Raw genomic sequence first — 11230 nt, forward strand, 5'->3', positions numbered from 1 at the left:
TCTTGAGAAGTGTTCGGCATAAGTTTTCCCGAACAAACATATGAACCATGTCCGGAAAAATCATGAAATGCTCGGGGAACAGCATTACCGAGCACAATCGACTAAGCTGGAACTAAGTTCCAAGGCCATAATTGTTGCATCCCACTCTCACCTAAACACCCACTTAAAATAGATAATATTGGACCTTCAATAGCACTAGCGGTGGCTGTAATCATAATCTCCCCACTAACCTTAGCTATAAATAATAGAAGTTTGGGAAGAGGAGGGGGTTCAGAAAAAAGGAGAAAAAACAGTCAAGGAGGAAGAGAGGATGAATATTGCTTTGAGTCTCTCTGCCGAGAACGACCCAAAGTAGGAAATCTTGAAGCCCACTCTACAAATAAATTGTGAGCCCAAGTGAGTTCAATCCCAACAGTCTCATCTCTGGTTCCCACAGTTGTAGTAAATTTTTTTAATAATAATATATATTTTTTATTGCAATAAATTTATTGCAACATGAAGTATATTATTATTATCCAGCACATTGTACATCCAGTCTATTATAATATTTCATCCTAATAGGGCTTAGTACACCTCCAACTCCTGCCATATTTATTACAACAAAAAAATTGTTGCAATAAATCATAGCAACAATATATTTTGTTGTAGTAAATTTTTTTAATATTAATATATATTTTTTATTGCAATAAATTTATTGCAACAAAAATTATTGTTGCGGTAACCTACTGCAATAAAACAATTTTTTGTAATAAGTTTCCAAAGTAACTCCAGACATACTTATTACAACAAAAATATTGTTGTGACAATTTATGGCACCAATATATTTTGTTGCAATAATTTTTTTTTAATAATAATAAAAATATTTTATTACAATAAATTTATTGCAACAAAAATTATTATTGTTAAGGGAGAGGTAAGTTCAAACCTAAGGGGTAGAGAGCATTTCATTCCAATAGGGATTGACACACCTTTAACGCTTCAATATTTAGTTATGGACACTAAAAGTGATGTTGGTTGGGTACAATGCCAACCATGTGTCCAATGTTACCACCACTCCCAACCTATATTTGACCCAACTCATTCTTCATCTTATACGGAGATAGCTTGTAACTCAGTAGTCTATAACCTACTTCAAAAGAAGGATTGTCAAGTGGGTCATTGTTTATTTGAGGTCACTTATGGTGATGGGTACTGCAGCAAAGGCAACCTTGCTTTTGAAAATTTGGCATTTAGGGAAGTTTTGATTAGGAAGTTTGCATTTGGGTGTGCACATATCGAGATGGTCAACTTTGTTGGAAAAACCAGGATAATGGATCTTGTGCTTTGGCAATTGGTATCGTCAGGTTCAGAGATCACTTCGCTCTTCAACCACTCCAAGTACATAGGGTGCATCAAGTGACTTTTGAAGTTGTTTGTGGCTGTCATCTTTTTGACATTCCTCCCACACCTCGTTCAAGAAAATTGGTTTTTGACCCCCATAGTCTTCATTTGTGTAGTCCATGGGGAAGATGGGTTGGGACTGATCCCTCCCGAACTGGTACAAGACGCGATAAGCAGGGTAGAAAGTGTTGCAACGTAAGCCTTTCACAACAACGCACCCCTTCTTGAGGAAAGATTGGTTCATTGCAATATTGTAAAATAATTGATATCAAGTTATTGCAATGATAGCTTCGTTGCAATGAAATATCAACTCAAAATTTTTGTTGCAATAAATTACAATGATAATTGGTATAAAGTTATAGTAATGATTTATTCACTTAATGCTTTTAGTTATAGTAATGATTTCTTCATTTAATGCTTTTAGGTATTAAAGGCTCTATTGGTGAAATATAATTAATTGTCTTTTAGTGTATTGTGATTTGTGATTTTGAATTTATCTGATTGGCTCTTATGATTGGGGCCATGGGGCTTGTCTGTTGAGTGAGGGTAGATGGGGGCATGGGGTCGAGGTGGGATATTTGATTTGGGAGAAGTAAATGCACATGAGGTGCGTGCTAGTGCAACTAATAAATAATAATTTAATTAACCAATAATTAATTTGGGGAAATTCTTACCTATTCCCGAACTACAAGGTCACCAAGCTGACCTTGTAGTCCTAGCCAATAAGAACAAAACATGTAAGAAGAAAAAGCTGACATCATTTAAATAGTACAGCTCATCAACCATGGCAAATGCTGGTCATCCCATTAACTTTTCTGTTAGCCAGCTGCTTTCAACAGTACTTTCACCAGTTTTAAAAGTTTTCGGGCCCACCTTAATTTCAAATTTCTAATTTCAATCCACTTGCTTGTTTTTGATATTTCATTTCTCCTCCTCAACATTAAAATGAAAATCATTTTCTTGTAACTCTCTCCTAGCCGACACAGCCATAGTCTCACTGGTTTTTTCACCTTCTTGTAGCTTTTTTTCATTTTTTGTTTATCATTGAAAACTTAGAAATTTGTCTCTCATGTTTTGTTTTTAATTTTGTAGATCATTAGCATGCACGAGTTCAAGAAAATTCACAAGGTTCAAAAGGTGACAATGAAATCGCACTTTCTAATATCTCTTTCTCTCTCTCTCTTTCTAAGTTACTGAACTTATTTATTAGTGTTAGCCTCTATTTGATTGCCGAGAAATTGGATATGAAATCAATTGTAAATGTCTAAATTAACCACTGTTTCCATCGCTGTACAAAATTTTTTTCTCCTTTCAAAAGCTCAAAAAGTGTGTTACACTCTTACTCAATTAAGTGTTGTTTACGTTTCTATCTATAGTGCTCTGAATCATCAATGAAGTTCTTAGCCTTTGTTCGGTTCCAGAGAAAATAGAAGGAAACACTTGATGCCAAATTGAAGTTGCAATCACTATTTTCATGGAATCATAAGTGCTTAAAGGCGATTTTGGAAGGAGCGTTTGCCATATGACCCTGAACACAACTTTCGGCTTGAACACATGAACCTCTGTTTGTAGTAGGTGGGAACAGGGGAAAAACTTGGGAGTTGTTTACTTGTTTATTTCTATTCATGATGTATCCTCGAGAACAAGCTCAACTAGCTTGGGACCTTTTTAAGTTTTTTTTTTTTTTTTTTGGGTTAATAAAAAATGGAATCAAAACAGTCTTTATTATGATTGTTGTGTCAAAGTATACATGTTTATCCTCCTATTCTAATCAATCAACCCTATTCTAAACCCATTGTACAAAGGAAGTCATCCTTAGGAACAAGAAATAAGTAATAAAATTGATAATACAAACACACCACAAGAATTCTTCAATAACCCCCTTTTTTTAGGTAATTGGAACTCAAATAATGTTAGATTTGTCTCTTCAAATAATGTTGCTAGAGAAACCAAGCACTACATGCTATGTGATGTTCCATTTTTACAGGAGAAACTAAGGAAGAAAAAGCAGCAAAGTTTTTCCTTGAGATCCAAATAACAGAAACTATAATTAAGCCTTATCATAAAATAGCGTGCGTACAATGTGTACAATTGGTGATTTGGCATATTTAATCAAGAATGACTTCTAGATTGTTTGCATTGCTTTTCTTGGATTAGCTTTAATTTAGCAGATTCTCAAAACTCTTGCCCTCATATTTCATAACTGCACCCTTTAAAGTAGAGAATATCATTTTCAAAATGAATTTTACTAATAATGTGAATAGCAAAAAATATACTTTGCAATGTACTTCTTCCAATTTTACAATTTGGCATCAAGGTTTTGCAATTGAGTTTCAATTTCATTGAATCAAAAACAGTAATTGAGCACCAATTTCAAAATGTCATTACCTTCATGGAAGCACAAATAACAATTGAGCATCAATTTTAGAATGCCACTTCCCATCACATAAATTGGCTTGATCACATTTCAAAAGATAAATCACATACATCATTATAGCTACTGAAATATTAAGAAAAGAATAACTACACTTTCTTACATTATCTTGGTTTGTACCATACATCCTTGTAATGGTTTTGTATAAACACAAAGACATTAAGTGTCAAAATTGGACAATACATATATCAAATTTAAAGCTTTAGTAAAACTGAAAATTAGTCCCATTAACTTCAAGATAAATGACTTCAATCCCTCATGAATGCTTCAAAATCTTTTCTGGCAATGCAGCTTGGTTGGGGCTCCATCATCTTGCAATGTTAAAAAATAAAATTTCAGTCAGCACAGTAACATCCTAGAAGATCAATCCTCTATTTACTAGCAAAAAATGATTCATTTGGTTTCAAGTGAAATAGACCAACAATTCAACTGAAATTTAAATCATAGTTGCTACAAGCACTTTTCTAGTACCCCACACAACTCACACCTTTTGGATAAAAAAAGCCCTTATTTCAAGCTTGGCTAAAAACAAACTGCAAGTACCATGACCCTACGCCCTACCCCCCAAAAAAAATTTCTCAACACAAAAACTAAAAAATTACTCGAAGATGAATTATAGTAATAGAATAGTAGTACACTTAATGATTACCTGTTGAAAAGTGAGATATTGATGAAAGAAAAAACTTTTATTTTCTTTCAACAATTATTTGGCACAAGTAGAGCTAATTCTTCTGTAGACAATGCACTAAGTTCTCAGATGGTGCACAACTACGACTTTTTAGAAAAGAGACAATGCACTCAAAGTTCCCAATCATAATAGGTGCTTAAAAAAAGATCACTCCTTTTATTATATGTCATAATTTCATGTCTTTTTCCTTAACTCATGCAAGTCATATGAATTTTTCCATTTTCCATTATATAATATTTACGGTAATCATTTCATTCAAAATTGAAACATCGTTACAAGAGCTCAAAATTAAACATGACTGTACTGTTATAGGCTACAGAATACAACTCAAGAATAAAAGCCAAGTAGACCACAGGCCCAAACAATTTGAAAAAACCCATAAATGCCATAGCTTCTGAAAGAGACCAGATCAACACAATCCACGAATCCCACAAAACAAAGCTTACTTTTCTTCTTTTTTCCCAGCAACCAAACAGAGCTCATTAAAATAAATCAATTAAAAAAATGACAGAGAGAGAAAAACAGAAAACTTACGGGGCAATGGCATTGGCGACAGCGCAGTTGGGGTTGAGAGAAGAGCAAAAGGAATCGTAGGGGAAAGAGGCCACGACACTAGTTGGTGCGAGAGGTGGGTCGTGCAACGACGCGACTTCGCGTAAAGGTGATTGTGGCAACAGCCTTGGCTGGGTTGAGAGAGAGCAAAGTGGAGGAGGAGGAGGGAGAAAGGGAGAGTGAGAGTTTTTGAAATAATTGAGAAAAGAAAAGAGGCGGGTTAGAGAATAGGGGTTTTCCCATTTCACGTGAATTAATGATGTTTCTCTACGGTTGGATTAACTGAAGGGCTGAGATTTGAATTTGAACCTAACGGAATAGCAACACACTAAACGCCATTAACTCTATTGCTGACTTGGTTTCCTGTTAAATGATATCAGCACTTTCTCTTAGGTGTCTCATTTTAATTGGTCCGAACTAGCTAAGAATTTCCCATTAATTGGGGGAAGCAACTAATAAACAATAAGTAATAATTTAATTAACCGATACATTATAAAAAAAGTTAGAACTCCACTGCAATGGCCTTGTGGGGGGTAAAAGGTCCTATGTGGATATGTGTGGCAATTCCCTTTCTTACAAACACAAAAGCATACTTTACTCTATTGGTTCAATGCTAACATGGGCATTTGCAAAGGAGATGAGGTATCTTTATTTTTTAGGCCAACTTGCCCATTTGAATAAAAATAAAGAAAGCTAATAAAAAGATTAATTGTACTCCAGATAAGCACGTGTGTTCTTGTCCTACCTATTTGTGACTTCGTGATGAAGTTTTACCTAATCAAGCATTTAAAGTTGAAAATAATTCTTGTGAGCTTTAGCAATGAATTCCCACAAACCAGATAAAGTCATTCAACTCGTAGCCATTTAGGTGAAAGTGGCTATGCAGTTGGGCAGTTTGAGGTATCATATCTTATACAGGAAAGTTGGTTGATGTCACAATTTTGGTATGAAAGTGCTTTTTTCATTTTCTTTTCTTATATTGGTATAGCTAAAGAGGGTGGCATTAGAAAGCTAAAATGCCAACTCAAAAGGGATCAATGGCACACCGTGGCATAGTCAGCTAAAATGCTAATTCCCAATCATCCATTTCTTCATTGTAATAAATAATTATTTCATTTTTGTTATTGCAATAAATTACAAAATAATTGATATTAGGTTATTGCAATGATATATGCATTGCAACTTCATAATTGTCATTGCAATATTGTAACATAATTGATATCAAGTTATTGTAATGATAACTTTGTTGCTGTTGGATATTTTTATAAAAAATATCATATTTATTTTAATACTCATTTATGTGAATTGAGGAAATCAATTATCCCTTAATGTTAAATACATTGATTGCTAAATTTTGAAAATTCAAATATAATTCAAAATTTGAATAGCTATTGTCAATGATTTTAATTAGGAAATCTCTAAAAATTAATGTGAATTTTAATACCATATATTGTCAACTTTTAGTATACTTTCCTTTATAAACTTTTGCTTTAAAATGTTTCTTTTAATATATTTAATAGCAACGTTATAGATAGAAAGTATTAGATATTGTACAACTATATATATTTATATAATTTATTGTTGATGGGTTATAGCATTATATATTAATTTCCATTCTTGGTTGTAATTAAGGTGTATAGTCAAAGTTTCAAAGAAAAACATTATTTGACAGCTTAAACACAGCCACGTTAGGGGCTATAAATTTTGTTTTAATGGCATTATGAGTTATGACAAACTTGATTTGTCAACTAACTTACCTCACCTCAACATACACTTTGGCAAATAGTTTGACCGGTTTATATATAAAATATATGTATAAAAAGAAAGCTATTCATGATATTGATTTCAATACCTTTATGACCATTTAATTGATATCAAATCTTTTTTATTTTTTGGCTAAGGACAAGTTAAAGGTCCAGCTATATATATATATATGGAAAGAAAAAAAAGTAGTAGACTCACATTATTTTTGAATTACAAAGTTGAAAACCCTTCAAAAACAATTTTTTATTGTCCTAAACACTTAACATCTATTGCTTTTTACTACTCACAAAAATATTCTATCTTTTACAAAAATTTTTGGGAAAAGAAAGTATTATAGAGAGCTTATATCCTACGAGCAGTGTAGGCTCACAAGGATAATCAGCAAAGGTGGCTGGATTGTTGTTTCCTGGACGCAACGTGCAAAAACTATTTGTCTAACTACATCGGATATATCATAGACGGCACAATTTGTCTCAAGGCAGTGACTTAATCAATACCTCATCTCTGCCACCTCTTTTGGTAAAATCAAATTGTGTAATTTCCAAGGAAAATTCAGGTATTATTTCTCTTTTATTTCCAACAGTTGCAATAAAAGATCAACTTGGGATAAGGTTAGAGATTCGAAATGAGGTTTTGGCTTTGGACATCATCGGCTTTTCCGATGAAGTATACGATAAACCCCCATGGGATTTCTATACGAACTTGACAACAGTGTTGGATGATGAGAAGCATTACTTCTTCACTATGTAAAAGAGGGGGAAGAATCGTGTGCTTTGTTCTGTTGGTTCCTATGGGACTTGGCATGAAAGTTCCACCAAGAAAATCTATGATTCTGGGTCTAGGTTTGGGAAGACGATTATTGGGTTCAACAAATTGTTGAATTTCAGGGTGAAGGGTGAGGGTAAGGAGAAGAAGACCACTAATTGGTTAATGCATGAGTTTAGTGTTGCTGAAAAGGGCTCTGACTTGGTTCTCTGTGTAATTTACAAAAAGAATAAGAAGGAGGAGAGGGGTTTGGCTTTGACTTTGGAAAGACCACCCTCTGTTGTTGTTGATTCTGGTATTTTGGGTTCTCCAAAGAATGTTTTTGATCAGGTGAATTTCTTTGATGGAATTGATGACACGGACATAGGGGTCAAGACCCAAATGAGGATCAAGACCCAGTTGTTGATTCTGGTATTTTGTGTTCTCCAAAGAGTGTTTTTGATTAGGTGGATTTCTTTGATGACACGGCTGTGGGAGGTTAAGACCCATATGGTGATCAAGATCCATTTGATGAAAATCCCAGATTTGCTACCATTGATGGTCATTCACAATTGTTATTGCAATAAATTGTAAAACAATTGAATCAAGTTATTTCAATAAAAGATCAACTCAAAATTTTTATTGCAATAAATTGCAACAACAATTGGTATAAAATTATTGCAATGATTTCTTCATTTAATACTTCTAGTTAGTAAAGGCTCTATTGAAGGATGCTTGTCGGGATAAGGTGTACAGGTGCGTGCAAAAAAATAAGAGGAAAAAAAAAGAGCTCGTAAGATTGAAAACATTAGAGACTTACCTGCAACAACAAAGGACTTCCCTTAAAGTCTTGGGTTTCTCCTTTGGCCACTTTATCGAGCCCCATCAAAGTTTCAGCAAGGATCATTGGTGCTAGGTCACTCACGAAAAAGAAAGCTGTTAAGATCACCACTCTCATAGACCCAAGACATGTGTCTGAAAGGTAATGGTATTTCCAATACAGGACTATCAGAAGTTCTAGATCGAAAATGAAGTCTTTATCAACCACCTCCTCCATATCTTGCAAAGGGTGGCTCAAATATTTGCAAAGAATTTTTTTTAGGATCAAAGTGGTAAACCAAGAATAGGACGTTCCTCATGTTTTTTACCCGTGATGACGCCAAATTCCTCCACCATGGGGCACATCTCAAACCAATTGAAGTGAAAGACATGTTTTTTTATGTTCCAAGAATTTTGCAACAACACGCAACATGGATTCTTCCAACTTGAAGTTTTCCATATAGTAGAAGACGCATCCCAATCCCTAATCATCCATCTCTCGATTGTAATAAATAATTATTTCATTTTTGTCATTGCAATAAATTATAAAATAATTGATATCAGGTTATTGCAATGATATATTCATTGCAACTTCATTATCGTCATTACAATATTGTAAAATAATTTATATTAAGTTATTGTAATGATAGCTTCGTTGCAATAAAAATGATAGCTTCGTTGCAATAAAAGATCAACTCGAAATTTTTGTTGCAATAAATTGCAACAATAACTAGTATAAAGTTATTGCAAAGATTTCTTCATTTAATACTTTTAGGTATTAAAGGCTCTATTGTAACTGATAATTATAAGTTATTGCAACTAATTATTGATGATACAATAATTTACTATTTTTAAGTTATTATTACAACAATTTTTAACTTGTTAATGTAATATTATTCTTCCACTGTATGGACTCTTATAGTTTTTGCCACAACTATTCTACGTGTCAGAGTTTAATTCATTATCTGTCATTTTCATATGTATCCATCACTTTTTTTTTCATTACTCATAATTTGACATGTGGACAGTTGTAGAATAAATTGTGACATTTTATGTTGTCTAAAAAGTTTTGTTTAGTTTTGTTTAGTTTTTTTTTTTTTAGGTCAGAGCATTCACATGTTACGAAGAGAGAGAGATAAAAGACTTACGAGAGACATTCAGATAAAAAAGAAAGAATAATTTCTTGCCTAAACTATGGGTTCAACTTATTTTTTCCTTTAGAGAAAGTTATATTTTATTGAGGAAAAAAAAAAAGAAAGAAAAGAAAACAATGACAAGAAAGTATATTGTGACTTGAGAGAGAAAGGTCTAGACAGAACCATCCCTTTATATTTATTGTCAAAAATATACTTTTGGTTCCTACATTTTGGACATAATCTCATTTTGATTCCTAATTTGATTTGGGCCTATGTTATTCCTTGAAAACATAAAATCATATCCATTTTGGTCCTTGCTGTCAACTCACTAATAAAAAAGTCCTACTTGGCAAACAGACTGCATAGGTGACAAGGTTTGTACGGAAGGGTTGAATGGGCTTATTAAGTGAGTAGCATGTAATGGTGATATTCATGGGTTTTCTCTTTGTAGGAGTGGACCTAAACTAACCCATCTGCTCTTTGCAGATGATAGTCTACTCTTTTGCAAGGCAACTATGGAAGAATGTGGCAAGGTTTTAGAAATTTTGAATATGTATGAGGTGGCTTTGGGACAAAAGGTTAATAGGAGCAAGACATCACTATTTTTTAGCAAAAACACTTCCATTGATGTGAAGCATGAAATCAAGGTGGCTTTGGGTGTTTCAGAAATTATGCAATATGAGAGATATTTGGTGCTCCCTTCTCTTGTGAAAAAAAAAAAAAAAAGTGAGCTTTAGCTACATTAAGGAAAGAGTGTGGAGGAAGTTGCAAGGGTGAGAAGGGAAATTACTATCTCAAGCTGGTAGTGAGGTACTGTTGAAGGCAGTCATTTCAAGCTATTCCAACTTACACCATGGGATGTTTTAAAATACCCATTGGTTTGTGCAATGAATTTGAAGTGTTAATAAAGATATTTTGGTGGGGACAACAAGGTGATAGGAGGAAAGTGCATTGGGTGAAGTGGGAAGAGATGACAAAGTCGGCAGAATAGGATTTAGAGACTTAGCTATGTTTAATGACTCCTTGTTAGCAAAACAAGCTTGGAGACTTTTGCACAATAAACACTCTCTCTTCTACAAGGTATTCAAGGCACGTTTTTTCCGCAATACTACAAACATGGAGGCTTCTGTTTCAAGAATAGGGTCTTATGCTTGGAAGAGTATTTTAGTAGGAAGGGAAGTCATCAAAAAGGGCTCAAGATGGAGGATTGGGAATGGTGAGAAAGTAAATATATGGCAGCATGGGCGGCTATCAAGAAAAAATCCTCCATACCTGCCTACATGCCCCATTGAGGACTTTGAACACATCATGGTGAGTTGCTTCATTGATCCTAGCACAAGACAATGGCACACGGACCTGGTGGATGGACTTTTCATGAAGGAAGATGCGGAGCTGATAAAAAAATCCCACCAAGCAAGAAGGTAACAGAGGGTGTTCTTTATTGGCCTTTTTTGAGCAATGGCGAGTACAGCAGTAAATCAGGCTATAGATTCCTTAAGGAAGAAGTAGAACGGTTAGACTTACCCCAGGTACCACCGCTTCGAGATAAAAATTTGTGGATAGGTATTTGGGCTATGCGTGTGCCCCAAAAGGTGAAGAATTTTATGTGGAGGGCCTGTTGTAATGCCATGCTGATGAAGTAAGCTTTTGGTGATCAAAAGAACTATCATCACCGACCCAATATGTGACAGATGCAGAATTGATACTGAAAGT

Source organism: Quercus robur, chromosome 1 (assembly GCF_932294415.1).
Source record: "Quercus robur chromosome 1, dhQueRobu3.1, whole genome shotgun sequence".
NCBI lineage: Eukaryota > Viridiplantae > Streptophyta > Magnoliopsida > Fagales > Fagaceae > Quercus > Quercus robur.